Source organism: Falco naumanni, chromosome 10 (genome assembly GCF_017639655.2).
Source record: "Falco naumanni isolate bFalNau1 chromosome 10, bFalNau1.pat, whole genome shotgun sequence".
Taxonomy (NCBI): Eukaryota; Metazoa; Chordata; class Aves; order Falconiformes; family Falconidae; genus Falco; species Falco naumanni.
In genome coordinates, this window is record NC_054063.1 from 36961845 (window position 1) to 36983904 (window position 22060).

At 58.5% G+C, this 22060-nt stretch overlaps 1 protein-coding gene across 3 annotated transcripts in view; it reads left to right on the forward strand.

The window, feature by feature from the left end:
* The first annotated feature begins 1274 nt into the window (after positions 1-1274).
* DLGAP4 (DLG associated protein 4) overlaps positions 1275-22060 on the forward strand; it is a 207111-nt gene continuing 186325 nt past the window's right edge. Inside the window, exon 1 of one of the 3 annotated variants that reach the window (XM_040607891.1) lies at positions 1275-1513. The gene's annotated coding sequence lies outside the window, so the exon portion shown is untranslated. The remainder of the gene's footprint in view (positions 1514-22060) is intronic. The other 2 variants (XM_040607888.1, XM_040607889.1) reach the window with 2 other exon arrangements.

Here is a 22060-nt window from a genome sequence, read left to right on the forward strand (position 1 = left end):
AGAGCAGCATTCATGATTTAGCAATCAATCACCTCTGAAACCACAGACACCTGAATTGCCTGAGGCCAGGCTGTGACTCCCTGGCAGGTGGAAGTCCAAGAGCTGCTGCTTAGCATCCTGCATGGACCCATCTGCTCAGAGTACTTCAAAGCTCCTTGCGTGTCCTGCACATACCTCAAAGGGGCATCTGAATGGAGGGGCTGTTCCCTCAGACAGGTTCCTCATCTCTCCCCAGGAGAGGACTACAGGGGTCAGGCAGGCTAGACGGGGTAACGGGGAATGTCTGCCACCTGGTTAGGAGCAAAACATCCTAAGAAGATCAGAGGAAGTGTAAGGAGCAAGCACGCTTGCCTGCAGCTCAGTACTGGCTGCCAGGCCTGGCAAGGTTATGCCCCAGCCCATGGTGAGCTGGTGCCTAGAAGAGGACACATGTGCAACAGAATGACCAAAAGCCACGGGCAAAAGAGAAGTGAACAGTTGAGCCTAATTTGTGCAAGGTTGTAAATGAAAATCATTGTGGCAGATGGTCAGTGGATTATTTTCCAGAGGGTTAAGCAAGACCCAGATTAGGAAAAGCTGAGAAATTTTTATGTGGTTTGCAGTGCATTATCTTGGGGCTCAGGACATGTGGACTCCAGTGCCTTTTGAGGGGGCCCTGGCTGTGCAGGGGGGTGGAGGAGCCCCATTTGAGGATGGCAAAGCTGGGAGGCTGCAAGGGCAGGTGTGGGGCCAAGGGTGCAGACTCTGCGCACCGGGTTCACCACATGGGCAAAAGGTGCCCCCCGAGCTTTACATGTCCTTAAGGCTGAGCTCCTGGCTGGGGGAGCTGGTGGCCCTCTGGCTGATGCCAGCCCTGACTTACAGGAGGGGTACATTTGGGTTTTGCAGGGGAGCCCTGCCACTGCTCTGGTCGTGTGTGGGGCTGTGCCCACAGCCCTTGGTCCCCAGGCTTCTGCTTGCCCTTGCCACCCTCGCAGCATCCCTGGGTGCTGTGCCGGGGTGCTGTGCCAGCCCCGCTCGGCTCCCTGCCCTGATTTCCTCGTGGAAATCCCAGAGTCTTCTCCAGATCCAGCTCTGGTTTTGGGGGCAGCCATCTCCCTCTCCCTCGCTTTCCTCTTCCCTCCTTCTGCTCTCCTTCCTCCTCCTCTCCCTCCCTCCTCTCCGCACTGTACTCTCCGGGGGCTCTGGGTACCGCTGCAGCATCACTCGCCACCTCCATCCAGGAGGCTGGGAGCGCGGGGCGGAAGGGGAGGGCTGCGGGGGACAAGCTGAATGAATGGGCATCGCCTCGGTGCTGCTGGAGCCTCCGCATAGGGGCGAGGCGGCCGGACCGCGCCGCGGGCAGGGGGGCAGCGGCGGCCGGCCAGCGGCCGGGGCCGGGCCGGGCCGGGCCGAGCCGAGCCGGGCCCCCCGCCGAGCCCGCCGCCGCCGCCGGGGCTCTGCGAGGAGCGGGCGCTGCCCCGCCGCGGGACCGCTCCGGCCCGGGCGCCGCCTCCTGCCGCCGCGGACCGAGGTGAGCGGGCCGGGGGCCGCGGGGGGCTGCGGCGGGGCCGGACCGACGGGGCGGGCTGGGGGCCGCGGGGCTGGGGGCCGCGGCCGCCCCGCCGCAGCGCGGGGAGGTGGGAGGGGGCGCGACCCGGGGGGGCAGCGTGGAGCCGGCCCGGGCTGGGCGGGGGGCGGAAGGGCTCGGGGGGCTGGGGCCGGGCTGGATGTGCTGGGGGCGGCCAAGAAGGAGTTCAGCGGCTGCAGAGCCGGGTGCGTGTGCGTGTCCCGCACCCACCGGGGGCGTGGCCGCCGCACCCACGGGTGTCCGTGCGCAGGGCGAGGACGGGGCAGCGGGAGGCCGAGGAGCGGTGCGGGCTGCGGCGTGCGGGGGTTGCGCAGCCGGGGGGCCGGAGCCACGCAGAGCTCCCCGGGAGCCGCGCTTCGCTTCTGGGTGCGTGCGCCAGAGCCCCGGGCTGCGGGGGCGCGCGTGTGTGCGCGACCCACTGCGGAGCCGGAGCGCTGTGCCCGGGGGGGCGCCCCGCCGGCGCGAGGGTGCGGGGGCAGCGTGTCCCCGTCCCCGCGCGCGTGCCAGCCGCATTGAGCCCGCGTGCGGGAGCATCCCCGGCCCGAGCCTGCGTGTGCGCCGCTTGCTGCATGCGTGTGCGCTGCGCCGGAGGTGCGGGGCGCGTGCACGCGGGTGCAGCCCGGGGGTGCGTGTGTGTTGGGGGCTGCCGTGGGTGTGGGAACATGCCAGCGCGGCCGAGGGAGCAGGCACGTGTGGGGAAAGCGGCGATGCACACACCCGTGTGCCGGGGCTGCCCGCTCCCTCCCGGGCAGGGGCACGGTGTCCCATGGGAGCGCCTGGCCCCGGGCTGGCTCCTGGCACCTCCGAGGGAGAGGGTCTGCTGCCTCCCCCAGCCCGCCTCTGAGTGTCTGTCCCGTCTCACCGAGCAGCTGCTGGCACTGAGCGAGGGCCCTCCTGCCTCTGGCTGTGTGTCGTCCCCGTCCCCCCCCCCCCCGGCTTCCTTTGGGCCGTGAGTGTCCCCCTCTCCTCTCCCTGCTGTCCCTGGGATGGGACGGGCCCCGCTGTGCTGCACACACAGGCTGTGCCCACTGGCAGAGCTGCCCTGCCGAGGCTGAACCTCGCCCCCACTGCCTGCTAGGTCCAGCCGGTGTAAAGGTGCTCCTGCTTTGCACCAGGTCGCACAGAGCCAGAGGGGCCGCAGGGAGATGGAGCCGGCGGGCTGCACCAGGCAGGGCAGTGCCCTCGGTTCCCGTGTGGATGCAGGCTCCCTGCAGCAGTGGCGTGGATCAGCCCCGAGGTGGTAGTTGGGTTATTAAACTCATGTTAGACTTTTGGAGGGGCAAACAAGTGTCCCCCCACGTGACAGTCTCCCTCCAGGAGAGAGATGCCACATAACAAACTCTCCTACGGGCCTTTGCCATGACGCAGTTAAGAAGCTCTGGTCCAGGATGAGGCCCAGGCAGGAGCAGGATTCAGAGCCTTGTTGCCATCATTTCGATTGGAGTTTGGCACCAATTTGCCTTTGAGGATCTGAGCCTTGGTGACCTTCCCATTACCGTGCCACCATCCTGGTGCAGGGCTGGCACCTGCTGTGCCATGAGCAGGCGCGTCCATGCAGATGCACGGGGACTGGCAGCCCACCGGACCTGGGCACCTTGGAACGCTTCCTGCAAAATGGACTCTCAGAGCCTCGCGAATCCTCCTCCGACTGCTTCTCCTCTGAGCAAGCACAAAGCAGAGCCAGCCCAGAGGCTTCCTGCAGGAAGCTAATGCCTGGTCGGAGCCGCCGCTCCTGCTCCTGAGACATGGGGCTGCTTCTTACACCAGCAGGAAAATGGGGCTTTTCCAAATCCAGGCTCAGCAGCTGGTGTGTGCACACCGAGTTCTGATCTCCGCAGCAGCTCGGCTCCCTCGCCTGTCTTGGTGTACATGACGTACCGGTACAGTTTCAAGCATGGCTGCAAATGGTGAAGGAATAGAGCAGCTCAAGGGAAACATGCCACTCTGCAGCAGGAGACTTTTGCACCTTCTTGCACCCTCGTGCCAGTCCAATGGCGCTGGGCTGAATTTCACCCTTGGAGCATACACATCTGGCAAGCCAGAAAAAAATGTAAATCAAATAAACATGAGTAGTAATTGGAGACCCGTTTTGAAATTGGTTTGATACCTGCATGCCTCCCAGGCAAGCTTTTCTCGTGTTAACCATTGTGCATCTTTGCATGAAAAATGAGGCTTTATTTTCAGTCTGGGTAATAGCGGCGCAGCATGGATAGGAATGAACGTGCTGTGTCCCCTCTAATTGTTCCACAATCAGACTTCTCCCAAGCACTGAGCTGCTAGTGCCGTTGTCAGAGATGAATAGTCCTGGATCCAGATGGCAGCCTGCTTTCCTTAGTGTCCACATCATCCCTTCCTCATCCGCAGAGGAGGGGAGCAGTCTGCAAGAAAGTGTCCCTGGGAGGACCCCTGTACCATGGCAGCCACCTGCGTCCCCAGTTCTGCTGCCTGTGGCTCAGGCCGAAGTTGTCAGCTTGTGCTTAGCAGTGTCAGCCACAGGCGAGGCAGCACCTGGTTGCCAGAAGCTGTGCTGACTTCCGATTTGTTTTTGGACAGGGTTCAAGGTGCTGATTTTGAGCGCAGAGCTCATCATGGTTTTTCTTCTCGCCGTCTTCCAGCCTGGCTCAGTCGCACCCAGGGCTGAAGCCACAGCTGGCCGAGCGCTCCGGCCAGCCGTGCCTGGAGCTGGAGGCAGCGGGCAGTCCCTTCTGAGCTCCGCAGCCCTGGGCAGCCTTTTTGGTCTCCTGCACCATGGTGAGGTGTGCTGAGTCACCCTAGGCTGGGCTGAGATACCACCCACCCTTCCCATGGGGAGGCTGTGTGTGAGGGGGACTCCAGTTTTACTTACTGAAAGCAAAGGGATTGTAGGCAGATCGCAGGGCATGGCTGGGGTGGTTGGAGAGAGCTGTTTGGAGCAGGGAGTCTGCTTGGTTGTTCTTGATTGTCGGGAGGTTGTTTTTAGGTTTATGCAGAATAAATGGCAGTGAAGGTTCAGCTCCTCTGCTCGGGGATCCGAGGGAAGCCCTCGGCATGAGCCACTGTTCGGGGCACTGTGTCTTGCCGAAAGCTGGCTACGTGATAGCAGAGCTTTGGCAAAATGACACTCCCTGAGACCTGCACCGACCTCTTGCAGCTTGGACTTGGTGTGTCCTACTGTCTATGGCATAAAAGTGATGATGCTTTGCAGAAGATATCGGTGTTTCACAATTCGTGTCTGCTTACGGGTCTTGTTTTTAAGCCTAGCCGAGTTCCTCTGTGGGTAGTGTCTTTGGTTACAAGAGCTGTGCAAGTATTCACAGAGTTTTCAGTGGGCTCCTTGTGTGACCTTGTGCTATGGTTTAACATGTGCAAGAGGAAGGGAGTCCTGAGCCCCTTCTTGCTTGCAGAGACGTTGCACAGGGAAAGTTCCTGTGAGGCTGAACCCTAACACGCCAGCTCAGGTTTTGCTCAGGCAGGCTCTCATAGACGTCAGCCTTTCCCAGCTCTAACGGCTATCGGTGGGTTTGGACCATGGGCTGTCAGAAAAATTACCTTTCCTGAGAGCTTTCCCCAAATGAGGCCTGGCTCACTGCAGCTCTTTGCAGAGCTTTCCAGCTGCTTGAAGGAAGCGCTGTACAACTTCCAGAGCGGTTATGATGATCTTGGTGGTTTTATGCCTCTGGGGATGGGCGTGTGTGTGTGTTGTGACAAGCAGCCACAAACCTACTCTCTGCTGGCTGTGAGATGGTTTAGATGTCCCCAGCATCTGGCTCCTGCATTCCCGGGGGAGTGTAGACCCTTCTGCGCATCCCTTGGGAGACTCTTACGTTGTGGGACCCTGTTCCTTCGGGCCTCCGGCAGGTGCCTGTGGGTTTGGTGTGCCCTTTCACCCCCGTGCTGCCCACAGACCAGTTGGTGAGGACTTGGTGCTGTTTCTGTGGGAGGGACCCAGCAGCTTTGGAGAACAGTGTTAACGCTTGCAGGTAGGCAGAGGTCTGGCTGGTGAGCAGGAAAGGTAGGTGGCAACTCGGTGTGTGCATAAAGTATGTATAAGGCAGGAGTGTTAAAACTACTCTGTACTGGCTTAACTCTGTGCTCAGGAGGAGCAGTATGAGACCTGTGACGAGTGTCATGAAAGTCCCCTTGCATCAAGTATTTAATATCCAGATCTCTCAGCTATTTGTCTCAACGTGTCTTCGCAGGACAGGGGCCACCCACATGATTTCCCTTGCAAGATGACAAACGCGTGACAGCATTGCAGCTCCTGCCATTCCCCTGGCTGGCAGTGCTATGAAGGTGGCTGGCCGGCATGGCTGGGGTGCTGGAACCCTTTCCCCACCCTTTCTCCACCAGCTGCTGTCCCTTTCAGATGTGGCAGGGTGTTTTCTTCATCCACGTTGTCGCAGGGCCTTGATAGAGGAGCAGGCACTGGAGATGGATCATTGATTTCTCACATTCAGTGCCCAGGATGGCCTGGCTGATGGCCAAGGGCTTCGCAGGGAGCAGCTTCCCTCTGTGCCACGTGGGCTGGGAAGGATGTGCAGTGAATGTCCCCGGGATGTTTCAGGGCATCAGCTTGTGCCCTGAAGAGCCTCAATTCCTACCTCCTCTCATGTGAGACACCCCTCTGCACCTGGGGTGCCCTGTGAAGAGGACAGAGACAGGCTGACCACATGTTTCAGGCTGGTTTGAGTCAGAACAAAGGCCTTGGCTGCAGCCACAGTGACCCTCGCCATTCGCTTTGGAAACATCCTCTAGATGCTAATGCTTTCCACCTCCTCCTTACCTCCATCCTCCCCCTGGCTCAGCTCCGTCCCCTCTGGTATCTCCAGGGCTGACCCAGTTCTTGCCCATTCCCATCAACCATGCTCCCCTCCCAGCCCCTAGCTCTCCTGTGGGGCTGCCCTGGGACAGCCCTGCTGTAACGTGTCCTTCTACCCTTCACCCTCAGCTCCGGTGGTGGTGATGGCTGTGCCTTCCCCAGGAGGCTGCCGGGGCTGGCAGTGGGGTGGGCAAGGGCTACGTCCTACTGCTCCATCAGCAGAGCAGCACCCCACGAGGTATTTATAAGCTCAGTAATGTTATTCCCGTGCCAAACTATTACTGAAATAGGCTCAGTGTGTGTCATAGGAGAGAGGATTTTAATGGCACAGTTTCTTTGCTGCAGGAATGAAGTTGACTCTCACCGTTTCTTTGACCGATTAATCCTTCCCACAGCATAGAGGCACAAGGGGATGACTGCTCTGGCAGCTCGGCTGGGGGTTCATGGACTTGGGCAAGTCCTTGAGATGGGCACCTCAGCCAGGCATTTATCACCTGTGCCTGCTGGGACTGGCTGCCTTGCACTCAGGCTTGGCTGGACCTAAACTGCAGGGGTGGTGGTATCTCTCATCAGCTCCTGATGAGACCCTGGGGAGCACTGAGCCTGGTGGGAGCAGCCCGGACTCTGGAGACCCTCCTCCTGGGGCAGATCTGCTGAGGGAGCCGGGGATTGGGGCTGATGTTGGGACTGAGTAGACACAGTTTAAGGGACAGGGTCCCTTTTCCAGTGATTTTCGTGTTCTGAACAGTAAGGCAATTTTCCAAATGATGAGAAAGGGTCAGTCTGTTATTTTCTAAATAACCCACCCTCCTTTTGTCTCAGCTGGACACTGCTGCTGGTTTGGGAAGAGGCTAAAGTTCACCAAATCCTTCTAGCACCGTCTCGAGGAAGCGTTTCAGCTGCTGAGGTGCAAAGGGTTACTCAGCCTGTCAGTTCATGAACACTGGTTCGATTCCCTGTCTAGTACCTGCTTGCTGTGGGTACAGATCTCTGGGATGGGAGAACCAATTTCATGCCAGGCACCTGTTTGGGTTATGCTTTCCAGGCAGCATGCTGGGTGCCCTGGAGGCTGGAGGTGCACGGGCACACAGACCCACCACGGCACAATGGCCAGTGTCCTCCTCCCCAGCTCAGCGTGAGAGGGTGATGCTCACTGAAGGTGTCTGTACCCTCTGGGATGGGATGCAGGGCAGCAGGGCTGCACAGGAATAGGGGCACCTAAGCTCCCGATGAGTTTTTTAGGTGTTTCCTGGGGCTGGCCAGGCATGGGAGTCCTGGATGCAGTGGGTCAGATGGGTCCACCTGTGGGATTTGTGCCCTGAAGGGCGTGAGTAGAGGAGAGCAGCCCTGCCGCTGCCCAGCACAGGAGCAGTGGAGGCCAACGTCGTGGGCTCTGATATACAGGTAGCCAAGCCCCCTGTGTGGCATGGGAATGGGAGGCTGCTGCAGACCAGGGCTCCCTAGGTTTGGAAACAGTTGCTGCTGGGGACCCACAGAACAATGAGGGGCATTGGAGCTGGAGAAGCAGCTGTCGTAGAGCTGCTGACCATGTTGCCCCTGCCCCTGCTACCCTGATGTCTCCATCCCTCTGCTTGGAGAGCTGCAAGCTGGGGAGGGAAACATTCCCCTCCCATTGCTCCCCGGCAGCCTCCAGCGCTGCCCACCTGTGATGCAGGCAGACCTGCACCTGAGGGATGCATCCCTCTGCTGCAAGGCAAGCTGGCCAGGGGCTGGTGGCTGAGGGTCAGTGGCCAGGAGGAACCCAGCGCCCGCACCCCACAGTTCCCCTGCAGTGCTGCCCACAAGTGCAGCAGCCAGGTCTTTGCAGAGACAGCTTGGAAACTGGGAACCGACATGCTAAAGAAAAATGTCCTTCCCACACAGCCCAGCCTGTCCTCCTTCCTCCACCAGTGCCGCTGCTGGCGAGCGGCAGGCTTGCTGCCACGCCAGGGTGCCGGGAGCCAGCAAAGGGATGGTACCCTGCAGGGTGGGGAGACCTGAGCTCCAAGGCAGGGAGTGCAGATGGAACGGATAGCCTTCCGGAGGCTTCTCCTGCGGTGCCATGGGTATCTCCCAGGACCCAGCCCTCCTGCATGTGGCTCTGCAGGCCTTCCTTTGCCTCCTGCCGGCTCAGTGAGCTGCTTTTTGGTGGAGGTTGCTGTGGATGGGGGTGCTGATGGTGGCTGTGTGACTGGAGACAGCATCCCTGCTCTGCTGTCCTCCTGCCCACACCTCTTTGGCTTCCACCATTGCTGGCAGGCCCCCCAGGCAGGCTGCCTAGCCAGCTGGACCCCTCATCCTTTCCACCCCCGGTTATCTTCCGGACAGTGTTTCCTCTCCCTCTTGTGGCTGCGTATCTCGAGATCAATGCTGAACGCTCTCCTCCTCCTCCTTGCTGTACTGTCCCTTAGGACAGACCATTCAGCTTGCTCCTCCTCCTCCTTTTCCACTTCATTAATGAGTCTCTTTGCACTAAGAAGTCGTGATAGCTGCCGGGGGACCTGGGAGGACTGCAGAGAACAGTGGGGAGGCCACCAGCCCAGCTCCCAGGGTTTGGGATGATGCTGTGGTTGCCTCGGTGCTGGCTGAGCCCTGGCACAGAGCATGTGGGGTGGGAGGGATGTCACAGGCAGTGAGTGTTTTGCACTCGCTCTCCTGCAGTGACAGGAGGCAGAGAAGTCAGTTTTGGGCAGCTCCCAGCTGCTCTGCTACAGTTTTGCCCCATTTCTGCTGTGCATGGTGCTCCTTTACCCTGTTGCAGGTAACTCTCACCAGAAGGGAGTGGGCAGCCCCAGGGTGGCTCCCCAGCTCCATCCCTGCAGCAAAGCTCCATGTGGCCAAAAGCTCCCACAAAGGCCCATGCATCTCACAGGAGGTTTCCACTGGCTCTTCAGATCCAGTGGGCTTCCACTGGTGGGCTTCAGATCCAGTGGGCTGTGTGTTGGCAGGGGATGTGGGTCCTGACAGCCGCCAGCCCATCACCCAGCAGCTGGTCCCCCAGCTCAGCGCATGCTGGTTGGCAGCAGAAGGGTCTGTGCAGCAGCTGTGCGTGGTTCTGAGCCTTACTAATGAAAACTGGGCTTTCTGAACACATTTTGTGGGCATTGCTTTAATTTCCCAGTATCTCAACACTCACCAAAACCTGAGAAACTGAGATGGTTTCTTCTCAGTGGGAAGGGAGGCTCCTGGTGTGTTCTCTCACATATGCAGACACACACACACACGTACACAGAGGCTCTTCCTTCTCTTGCTTCCCACTTTCCTCCTCCAAAAGACTTGAAACACTTTATGAAAATGTTATTTTCTCCCAAACTGTTGCCTTCCTGCCTTGCTCTCCTCAAGCAGCTGCTGGCTTTCCCTGGGCTCTGCTCCCGAAGCGCGTGGTCGTAGCCGCTCCGCATGTACAATGATAACGACGTCCCTGCGGCAGACGCAGCCGAGCCTGCAGAAGGGGGAAGGTGCTTGGGTGGCTGCGCTGGGGGTGCTGGGCTGTCTGGCGGGGGGCTAACAGCAGTCCTCCCTTTGCTGCTGGTGGGGCTCATCTGACCCCTCCAAGTCGCTCTAGGTGCAATAAAAGCAAAACCCTCCTGCGAGGTGGTGCTGTGAGGATACAGCTGCCTGGCTGTGCTCTCCAGGATGCCGTGGAGGTCCTGCTCATCAGAACCATGGTGCCTCTGGCAGCCGCCCTGCCCTGGGATGCTGGGCTGCAGCGTGGGCACCCTGCTCCTCTTGCGTATGGCTGAGCGTCCTGCAGGCACTGACAGACCTGGGGACAGGCTGGAGGTGGGCTGGAGTTGAAAAACCCTTTGTTGTCTTGTACGAAGGGGACTGACTCACTGCTCTCCCGTGCTGTCATAAGCAGATGGATGATTTAATCACCTAGCAACCACAGAACGTCAGGTGAGGAGCGCTTTTCGATCTGCTCTTGGCCCACAGCCCCACCAGCGGCCATTCCCCAGCCCTTGGGCTTGCCTGGGATGAGGCTGGCGGGGAGCCCTCTCCTACCAGCCCCACCGGAGCAGGGCGCAGGGCTGCGCATCACGCCTGCCACCTGCAGCCCAACAGGACCCGTGGCTGAGGAGGAGTGCACAGGGCTGTGCCGGGGTGAGGGTCACCCGAGGCCAGCTTCTGGGAAGGTCAAAGGGATATCTTCAAGCATACAGAGGGGCCAAGTCTCTGTCACCGTTTGGGAAGGTTGCTGGCTGGCTGGAGCATCCTGAGGTTCCATGTGAGGAGAGGGAGGTTTGTGCCCAGCACCTCCAGAGCACAGTGAAGTTTCTGAGAGGTGAACCCCGCAGACTCGGGTGGGATCCACCAAGCCCTTGGCAGCCCCTCCTCTGTGTGCACTGCTATGGCACCAGCTCTGAGTGCCCTTGGCTCCTGCTCAGTCTCCTTGCCTGGCACCCTCAAAGTGGGAGAATAACCCTGGCATTGGTGTGTTCATTCCAGTTCTTCTCCCATCACAGGCAGGGAAGTGTTTGCCTGGCCTGCTCCTGCTCGGGGCATAGCCCTGATGGTGTCAGTCCTGTGCTGCCTGAGATGGCAATCACCTCCTGATGTCTCCACCTGCTCCCAAAGGCTCTTGGCACAGGGTACGACAGCCCTGCAGGGTGGGTTCACTGCAACCCACCCCACAGGTGCTGAGACCTCCTAGAGCAGGATCTGAGCTGAGGAGGAAGGCAAGTGCTGGGCAGGGAGTGGGCTGCAGCAGCCTGGCCCAGTGGGGCACAGAGCTGTGAGGATGCTGTCAGTCTTGGGGTGTTCAAGCAACCTGTTCGCAGCCGGTCTGAGTCCCTTTGCTGCTGACCCCTCCATGGCTCCTCGCATGGGTGCATGTGCAAGGTGCTGTGGTGAGGACACATCTGCCCAGGCTATGAGCTGCAGCAGCCTTGTGGTGTTGTGCTGCTGAGCTGCCAGAGTGGGTTTCTTCCCCCAGAGTGCCGGATCTGACACCCACACCTCAGTGGCAGCATAAGATCACTCGCAGCCTGTGGGGCAGCCCAGTATTAGCCAGCCCAGGGGCTGGAGGGTGGGTTGGAGAGAGGCCACTGATCCGTCAGACACTGACCCGGACCCCTGCAACTGTCTTGCCCTCCGGCAGAAGCAAACATCCAGCCAGGGAGCGGTTGTGCCTCGATGGGTGTGGAGGTGCGGGCAGCGGGGGTCTGCTGCTCCCCTCCTCCAGCTGATGGGGCCAAAGGACACGAAGCCATTGCAGTCCCTGGGCCAGGGGCAGGCTGGCACCAGTGCTGCAGCTGCCGGGGGTTGGAGGAGGACTGTGTAAATAGGGCACCCCATCTCCCAGCTCCTTTTTGTGGGACAGAGCCGATATAATTAGATGATACGCCCTGTTCCGCACAGCACGCCAAGAAAGCCTCTGTGCCGCTGCGGCCCCAGGGAGCCTGGCAGCCCTACTTTGGTGGCACCGCTTGTCCCAGCGAAGGTGAGCCACTTCCAGGCGATGATGAGCCCTGACTGACTTGCTCCCTCCTGCCCTGTGCTGCTCCAAGAACCGCTGCCTAGTCTTCTTGCTAGATGACCATGACTCCTTTCCTCTGCTGTGGGGTTTGGTGGCTTTGGCAGACCCTGATGACCTACAAAGAGGGGTCAAGGAGGTGATGCTGGCAGGAGCTGAGCACAGACCAGCACCTGTGACTCTGCACACCTGTGGGAAGAAGTGGCCAAATCCAGTGCCAGCCACAGCAAGACAAGCTGCAGGACACGAGGCTGGCCTCTGTCAGCCAAGGCCCCATGGGCAAACTGAGGGGTGGAGGGGTCCCTCTGAGTCAGGCTCTTAACCTTGTTAGTGGACATTCCAAACTGTATCTGTACTGCCCCTGGAGAGCCTTGTCCCTCAAAACATCCATGAAACCATCCTGGGGTAGCTCCAGAAGTGCAGAGACTCCTGGTAGCATGCATCTTCCTAGTCCTCCTGCTAGCACTTGCAGGTCTCTTCTGCTGCTGCTGGCCATGTGCTCTTTTGGGGGAGAAGGAAACCCAGGTCCTGCTCTGGCTTGTCCTGGTTCAATGCTGCTCAGTGCCACAGCTGTTCTCTAAACACCCTGTGATGTTCTCGTGTTGATTGATTAATGACCACAACCCAGGCACTAAGCAGCCGGCTATCGATTTCTGCCCCAGAGCATTCTGCACATCCCCCTGTGGATCAGTTGACCCTTCTGGGCTGATCCTGCCAAAGATTAGCCATAGATGTTTGGGAACTCCTGCTTTGTGGTTCTGATGTAAAAAAAAACAAACCCTGCCAGCAGCTAGGAATGTGTTTGGCATCCCCACTTCTCCAGCCACTTCCAGTTCCTCCACAGGGATGGTTCAGAGCAAGCACTCACCAGCTCCATCAGGGTCCCCCCGCCAAGCTCCCATCCAGGTCTGGGGTGGACCTGTGGGTGCCCCCTGCAGAGTTTGCTCTGGGAGCATCCCCCGTGGGCACAGCACAGGCTGCTGCAGAAACAGCTAGGGTCTCTGTGCACCAAGGCAAATTTCAGACAAAAAGAAATTTTAATTCCATAAATGCCTTTTTATGCTGGTCTACTGGTTTACACTGGAGATGTAAAGCTGCTTTGACCTCCCTTTCTCAGAGGGGTATAAAGACACATTGATGTACATCAGGCTCAACCTCAGGTCTTCAAACTGTTCTCCATGGGAGTCGGGTCCAGTCTCCCACCTGAGGACAGGCTGATTAACTGACTGGCTCCTCAGCCCTGTCGCGGCACTGCTGCCCGGTCCCCCGGCTGGGCAGCCACGGCTCCCGGCTGGCTCCGGCAGGAGCACTTGGGAGCTCAGGCAGGCCACACACAACTGTGCCTGTGCCTGCCCCGGGCAGGGCTTTGTCCCGCTGCCGCCGGAGGACATTTGCCTCAGTTTGGTGTCTCAGCTGGGAGAGAAGCAGTGCCGTTACCACCAGCCGTAGCAGGCAGTGCAGGCCAGGTGTCCCCACAGCCCTGAGTGTCACCTCCAAGCCAGGGATAACACAACCAGCAGGAGAACACAGAGGGGATATGGGCAGCTGCTTTGAGGTTTCCCACCCTGGGCAGGGCAGTGACCTCATGAGGGGCTGCATGGGACCGTGGAACCCATCAGGACCTTTTCCATGAGAAGTCACAGCACATTGTGGCCTTCAGGGAACTTGGTGCAAGGAGAGGCCCTGGCTGCTGGCCTCAGGCAGTGCCCGGCAGCGCGGTGAAGCGGGTGCATTGGGAGCTGGCCTGGGCGTGCAGGCAGGGATGTCCCGCCTCAGTGCTGGCACAGGGATGTGTCTGACGGTGGCTTGCAGCAGCCCATGGTGAGCTCCCCGTGTAGGAGGCGTGCTAGGAACCCCCAGGTCTCCCCTGGCCCCACCAGCCTGTAATAAAGCTGCTGGTAACGGGGCGAGCAGAGCAGGGGCGGGAGCGGGGCTGGATGCTGCTGGTGGGTCCCGTGGTACCTGGCATCTCCTGCCCTTGGCAATGTTGCTGGAGGGTGGGGTGGGCTGGAGGGAGAGGTGGTTTTGGTTGGAAAGCCAAAATGGTGGGAGACTAAGCCATTGCTGTAGTTGGCAAGGACTCAAGAACCCAGCCCAGGCACCCCTTAAAGGGGGTCCCCACTGCTCCACAGCACCCAGGCAGCTGGTGTGTGAAGGCCAGCCAGGGAAAGCCCCAGGTCCTGCCCTCCCCTCCCTCTCCCTGGTGATCAGAGCCCAAAAGCCTTTAGAGACCCAGCCTGCCTCACCTGGGGGGCACTGACTGACGTTTTCCTTACCGTGTTTCAATTTCCAGTGCCATTCTTGCTCTCTCCTCTCTCTCCAGATGTGACGTGCAGCTTTCTGGTCAGCTTGATGTTTTCTTGTAGGGTGGCCCTGTTTGTCCTCTCCTCCAGGCAAGGAGGACCAGCCTGGGCCAGGCACTGCTCCCTGGGGAGTCTTTGTGTCCTCTGGCACCTGGTGCTCAGCCGGCGTTGTGCAGAAAGGGGAGTTTCACAGGATTCACAGGGAGGAGGGAGGAGAAAGTCCAAACCTGTGGATGTGAGGAGGTCATCCCAGGTCTCAGGCAGTTTCTGACTCTCCTGTTTTCCCCAGAGATGGGAAAGGTGAATCAAAGCCAGTGACTCAAACCCCAAGAGTAACTGGAGGCATCAGAAAAGTGAACCTCTGCTGGCAAAGCAGGCAAGGACCTGCTGGTGGGGGCTGGAGACCAGCTTCAGCGTGACTGGCCTCTCCACTTGAGCTGGGAACGGGGGGAGGACAGGGAGACCCCAGTGGGCCAGGGTGCTCTGCTAGGCTGGGGCTTGTCTCTGTTTCCATGAGCTTTGTTCTGCATGCACCATCTTCTCCTCAGGGAGAATAGGCAATACATGTTTTGCCACTGAAATTCACAGGTTTTCTAACTTTTATCATAATGGGAACATGAAATCCTGCTTCCCCTAGAAGTCCATGCAGCTTGAGCAAGAGGTTGCTCCGCATTTGACTGCCACGGTGCAGGGAGCTGCGGTTTGGACAGTGGGTGCTTTCCTCCCAGCTGTTGTGCTGGCATCGCTATTAAATGAGCGTCTGTAAAAAACACGCTCAAATGTTATAAAAATGTGGCTGAAAGTCCTATTCTCTCTCCAGTCATATGTTTATGGGCCTAAAGAGCTTTTACAGGTAGATTAACTTCATTAAAATTGAAAGCACTCATTAATACCACTGTAGCTGGATCTAATAATACCTTAAGCTGGCTGGGTTCTTCTCTGCGATGAAGCTGCTCCTCTGCGGGTACCCGTGCCCATCGCTGAGGCTTCCTAATTCCCCGCTCTGCCTTCACATTGTGTTTGCGTTTCTGTGTGGGGTGATGCTGAGAGTGTGGGGTGCCAGAGAGCTCGGTCAGCACCAGGGGTCAGCGGGGGCCACCCGGAGCCACCCAGGGACTTGCAGACATCGAGTCCCAGCAGGGTCATACCAGCAGTGGAGGGCAGGGGTATCTCTGCCCTTGTGCCCTGGAGATGTGGCTCATGCTTTCAAGCTCTGGCTCTTTGCTCCCTTTCCTATGGAAAGTCTTTGCACGCAGCATGGAGCACTTCTGGAGGCAGCTGAGCTGCTTGGCTGTGCCCATCGGTGGGCTGGGGTTTAGAAGGGCCGTGATGTTGGGGAATAGGGGTCAGACCTAGGATGACTTTTGGGAAGTCCAAAGCCGTACAACAGTTCCTGAGATGGTCCTAGACCCACCTGATCTCCTGTTTGACCTGGAGCAAGTTTCTGACTCAGGAAGAGAAGCCCAGTCCTGTGAGGATCTGCATGGGAAAGAGGGGCCCTGCTGGACAGCAAGGGCTCAGAAGGGGCTGAGGGCAGCTCTGCTGGGAGCCATGTCTCGTTTTTAGGCACTGTCTGGAGGTGTTCAGGGCAGCCTCCACACACTTGTCATGGGCATCACCCAAACCACACGGGCACGGGGCTGTCTCCGTCATCCCTTGCCGGTGGCCGCAGGGCTGGGGTGATCCCCTCAGAAGTATGGCCATGCCTGTCTGCTCTCACAAGGACCACATCTTCTGTAGCTCTCAGGGAGTCCCATCACAGCATGGAGGTGCCAGTGGGGGCTTTTGGAGTCCTTCCCCAGCCAGAGCCAGCTCCTGCCACCCATGGCCACACAGGGAAGGAGACAAGGGGGAACCCCAAGAAGTGGCGTGAGCAGTCTGGGACACCTGTTGTGCTGCTGCCCAGTCCAACTGGCATGACTTGCCACTATGGGAAGGAGGGTCCGCATACCCCATGAGACAGCACAGGTGGCCTCCAGCCTGGCGCCAGACTGCCCTTCTTTGGCAGCAGCATGAAGATCCAATTTGTCTCCCCTGCCTACAATTGGCCCCGCTAAGCAGGTTTTAATTTTGTTAAATAAATATGAAGTAATGGCAGCAGGGCTAGGAGCCAAATGGCCTAGGGACATCCTTGAAAGCCAGACAAGCTCTGCAGAAGGGCAAGACTTGCTGCAGGAGCTGTGTGAGCTGGGGATGGCATCGGGCAGAGCCTCCCAGGGTGAGAGGGAGCTGCTGGCAGCGGGGCCGGTAGGGTGGTCCTGGGCTGGCTGGCATAGAGCAGATGCGGCTTCACACTGCGGTGTGCTCACAGCACCTTGCTGCCTTCAGAGCAATTTCTAAATGGCTGCTAAACATCGCTGTCAGAAGCACACTCATCTTCCCTTCCTAATTAGTGGATCAGACAGTAATTTGTAATCCTTTTGAATAGGAAGATCTTAGTGTCTAGCCCTGGAGCCTGGGCAGGACGCAAGGGATGGCAGCATGGAGCAAAGCTTGCCCCAGCCAGCAAGGCGTCCAGGCAGGAATAAGGCAGAATGGCTTTCTGCAAGGTCCTCTCGGTCTCTGCAAGAATTGCTCTCCCCTATCTTTGCTCCAATGCACCTTCCTTTTCCTTCTCCAGAGTTTTGGCATTTTCATTTCTTTTTGTGACACCAAGTACAAAGTAATCAGCACGGCAGCCCCAGCAGCAGGCTGGCTCACAAGTCAGCGCCTGCTTGTCTCCAAGGTGGTGGCAAAGGCAGGGTGGCTGGAGCCCTTTGCACTGCTGGCAAGCCAGCTGGGCACCATCACGCTGGAGTTTTGATGTGCTGGGGTTGGGGAAGCCCCCTTAGGGCAAATCCATCCCAGCGTGTGTCTGGCCTTAGGTGTGCTGGTAAGCATTTGCATTTTCAAGGCTAAGACAAGACCTGGGAGCAGAAGAGGGGGGAAAAAGCCAACAAGCTGAAAAATAAGATGCAAAGGAAGAGGGAATGAGGGCAGGAGGTGCTCAGAGGCCAAGGCAGTGAGTGGAGCAAGCATGGGCGGACCCAGGTTAGATGGGCAGGGGGAGGGGGCCAGCATGGAGATGGGCTGGACTGGTGGCCATCAAGAGCAGCGTGGAAAGCAGGAGTTTGGTGTGACAGCCACAGCCTATCCCAAGGGTCAGTGTCCCTGTGTGGCCCTTGGACAGACCAAGCCATGCTGCAGGGAGCAAGGCAGTGGTTGGGGGCGGAGGTGGAGGCTCACAGAGGGGTCACAGCAGCTTCCCCGCATGCACAAGGGCAGTGGAGGGGAGAGTGGTTGCAGTGTGGAGGGGCGCTGAGCCAGGAGAAGGCCAGCAGGCAGGCCTGCAGGCACAGGGTGACGATGGGTGTTGAGGCTCATAGAAAGCTCTGGGTTTATTAACAGTGGTGACAGGCAGGATCAGTGCAGATTTGGGCAGTCTGAGGGGAGCAAGGAGTAGTAGCATGCCATGGAAGAGCCCTCACCATGTTACGGATCGCACTGAGCAACTCCTCGCTGGTGCTGTCTTTAGCATCAGTTAATCTGGGAAAAGCATATCTGTCCTGCATGCATTAACCTTTACAAATGGCTTAATGTGAGGTGCAGCCATGAAGCACAGGAAGGGTCGTGGGAGTGGTGCAGATACGGCTCATGTTGTCAACCCGGGCATGAAGAGCCTGGCCCCGGGAGGCCTTGTGGGGGGCAGGTGCCCATGGGGCAAGCTGGGGGGACAGAGCCGTCCCAGGTCACAGAGCAGAGATCTTGATGGAAGGAAACAACCACTGACTTCAAGGAGCACCACTTTCCTACTGCATTTCTACAGCCTTTAGAAGAAAGTGTTTATAATAGCATCAGTGACTCATGGAGCGTGCTTTACTCACCGGTTAATGACTGAGCAGAGTTCCAGGGCTCTTAGTGATTCTGGCTTAGATAAACGCAACCTTTCTCCCAGATTCCCATTCACAGGGGAGAGTGGCCTGGGGCATTCAGAGAGGGCAGGTGAGGTGCGTGGGCAAGCAGGGCATCTTCTTACCCCGGTCCCAGCTCCTCACAGCTCCCCTGGCACTGACGGTTTGCATCAGAACCAGAGGTGAAAGGAGAAAACAAGCGATTTTGCAGGAAGACTGGAGAGTCATGCATGTAGAGGTTTCAGAAGCCAACGCTCAGGTTTTGGTGCTCATTCCTGCAAACCCCCATGGCTACACCCCGAGACAGCTGCCCACGTGGCCATGGAGAGGGTGGTGAGATCCACCAGCTCCCAGAGGAGCAGGCAGAGGTGTCCGTGGGATGGAAGGGACCCTGTGGCTGGAGCAGGGAGCCTCGGGAGCTGCACTGACGGTGGTCCCTGGTCTTACATGAAGTTATGAGTCTGCAGGGCAGAGGCTGCTTTGGGGATGAACAATAAGTTCAAGCTTCAAGACAGGCCTGGCTGCGAGTGGTTTGCAAAGAGGAAAGCACAGGCACAGGGTCACTGTGCAGTGCAGGACCTTTGTGCCCATCAGAGCCTGGGTCTGGAGAGGGACCAGGCTCTGGCTTTCTGGCAGAGAGCATGTCCCCTCAGCGTGCCCAGGCTCGCTGCCCTGGTTGCACAGCTGGGGCTGCGAGTGCCGGGTCAGCGGAGTATGCGGGAGCCTGTCTGCTGGCTCCTGCTCCTCTTGCTGTGGGTGAGCTTCCCCCAGCTCTCGTCCCGGCGTGCTATGCTGTGCTACCCAAGCAGTGAATCACAAACCAGGGTGAGCAAGTGCTTGCAGGTAATCACAAGAAGCCTGTCATCATTGCTGTGGGCTTTGCCTTACAACCTGCCACGCTTGTCACGCTCTCCAGGGAGTTTTTGGTGGCCCCAGGCACTCACTGGCTGGTTTAGGCAAACCCTGGCTTCACCCTGGCCCTGGACATTTGGGGGTCCCAGGCCCCTAGGGAGGGTAGGCTGCCCAGAGGCAGCTCTGTGTGCATGTGATGAATGGGGAGAATTCCTTTTGAGATATTTTTTATCCTAGCTTTTCCTTTTCCTCCCTAAATTACCAAATCTGGGACAGAGAGATGGCTGTTTGCACTTGTCACACATACACATGATGTTACATCTATACATTATCTTGACATCAAAGGGGAAGTGTGACGTTCCTCTGGCTGTGCAGGCAAGAAAGGACACTGCCTGCTTTGGGGAGAGAAGAGGTTTTTATCAAAGGGTTACAGACAGCTCCTGGAAAGGAGAATGAGAAGTAAGGATGGAGAGCACAGAACTGGGAGCAACAGTGAGGCGCTGCAAAAGCAAATCTTCTCGTGGTCTTTTCATCTTCCCTCTTCATTAAATCAGGGCAAGAGCGAACCTCTCACAGCATGAACTTAGTTATTATTTTAAGGAAGAAGAATCTGCAAATGTGATGGCTGGAGAAAGTTGGGGGATTTTGTTTGGGGAGGAGACTAAAGGAAACCTATCCGCATACAAAGCTTTACAGCAGCGAGGCTCAAGGTTAAGCCAACACAGCCGCCTTACCCCAGCCAGGTGGGTGCTGAGCTCCTCAGGGTGGGGACTCTTGTGCTGTCTTAGCTCCCCGAGGTGTTCAGCACCTCACCCCCGTGGAGCCCAAGTGCCTGAGCACTTGGAGGGAGCATTTCCCAAAGTGCCACGTGAGCTTGCGAAGCTGCTGAGCCTTTGGCACCTGGGTCAAAACAAGCTTGGGCCGGGGGAAGGTGTAAGAGGCAGCGTGTGGAAACAAACCTGGCCGGGCACTGGCCTGGCTCTGCCCCAGCTCCTGGGGAGGGGCAGCCCCAGGGGAGCCCCCGTCTCCTGGAGTCCTTCAGTGTATCCAGCCCACTGCCCCTCAGCCCTGCTCCGTGCCCACCCTTCCTCTGAGCAGGGCAGGGTGGCAAGCTGCCGGGGGCCATCCCCACGTTCCCCTCCTCTGCCCAAGAGAGCGGATGACCAGCTCGTCCCTATGCATGTCCCGGCAGTGCCCACACCTGGCAGCTGAGCCCTCTCCTTGTGTGGAGTTGTCCTCACTGGGGCCAGCTGGGCAGCCCAGCCGAGCCAGCTGCGCTGCTACCAGGCAGCTGGGCAGCCAGGAGGAGCCTGCTCTGCCTCCAGCCTCCCAGCTGCTGCCTGGGCAGACCCTGTGATTTGCCAGATGCCAACTTGCCTTCCACCCCAAAGGGTCTCCTGGCCACAGGGCTCCTGGAGCTTTCCATTGATGCAGAGTTGGATGCTCCCAAGGGCTGTTGTCCCTGCTGCAGGAGCTGCAGACAGTGTCTTCTGCTGATCTGCTTCCTTTCTGCTCCATCTCTCTCCTCACACCAGAGAAGCAGCACAGTGGGACAGCAGCAGTGATGCCATCCCGCCAGATTGCTTCCTAAAGAAGCTCACACCCAGCCCTTGCTCTCCCCTGAAGCTCTTCACACCAGAGCTCCCCTCGCCGCTGCACACACACCCCACAGGGATGCAAACAAACCTGTCCTAGGGCTCTACTGCAATGAAACCGGGTACGAGAAACAGAGGGGAGAAAAAACTTCCTGAGAAGTTTTCTCAGGAAAGCCTGAGACTGGTGGCAAATCCTGCTGTAGAGTTTCTGCAGGGAGCCGGTGCTGGAGGGTCCTTGGGGAGGTGACCCATCCCAGCACAGGGAGCCGCAGGCTCCGTGCTTCCAGCCATGCTCCGGAGCTGGCAGAGCTGGTGCAGATGAGCTCACAGCTGGAGAGCAGCAAACCTCAGGGGCTGGATGTGCATCGCATCCTTCCTGCTCAAGGTTTCTTGTCTGTCTCGGGGGAAACCTGGAAAGCAAAAAGGCTTCCAATGTCCTCTGAGTGGCCAAGGTCATTTCTGCAAGCCAGTGCAGATGCCAGCTGCCACCTGGCTCATGCCCACAGCACTGCAGGGTCATTCTCTGGAAAGACAGTCAGGCAAATGGGCAAGGAAAGGAAGGAAACAGCAGAGCTGTGCCCACATCAGGGCCTGAGGAGGATGCTCTTCTCTGTAGAGGTACCTCTCCACGCTCAGGTCTTCAGCCCTGGGGCAGTGAGGAGATTTGTGGGGGAGTGTGTGGGGCGAGGGGTGGCTGTTGCTGGCTACCAAAGCTGTCTTGGTTCTGCATCAGGGTACTGCAGGCTCCCCACGGGGCCTCTGCAGTGCCCCCAGACATCCCTCCCCGGCCCTCTGTGGACAGATTGTGTTTGTTTCAGCTCAGCGCACTCATTAGATTAAAGTGGAAGAGTCGATCTGATCAAACTTGGAAACACAAAAATAAACGTGCTGGGTTTGGCAGATGGAGGGAACAGCCTGGCAAGTCAGGCGAGCAATGGCAGCGCCCGCAGCAAGCACTCACAGCAGCTGCTTCGCAGCAGCCCTCGGACACAGCTGCCCCGTGCCGTGCAGCAGCAGCGCCCAGGGGTACCTGCCATGGCCTCGGGAGAGGCTGTGGGCGATGGGGTGTGCGCTGGGGGCCGGGGCCGCACCTGGCCTGGCCACACGGTGTTTCCCCCCCAGCACTCCCAGTTGAGCATCACGTGGGGCTGTGGCTCAGGGCTGGATTTTCTCCCTTTTACTGCCCCACTGCTTTGCTTCCCCTGAACCTCCCTAGCAGTGAGCCCAGGAACTGCTCCCACTGCCTCCAGGCAGCCTGGGATGGGGGTCCCGAGACCCCCCCACACTCACTAGTGCTTAGCAGGGCTGAGCATTTGCTGTGTGCTTCCGTCATAAACCTCAGCAGCGTGAACGGCTATTCCTCATCACAAAGGAGCGTGCTGGGAACAGAGGTGAATGAACCTGTGTGCTACAGTGCAGCTGCTAGATGAGCATTTTATGGGGTATTTACTTTGCTGTGATGCTGAAGTACCTCTGGAGTTCAAGCACTGCTGAAATACATCTCCCCTGTCCTTTCCAGCTCATTAACACCTGAATCCAGCCTGGCCCATGAAGGGACCAGCAGTGCCTCTCCTCT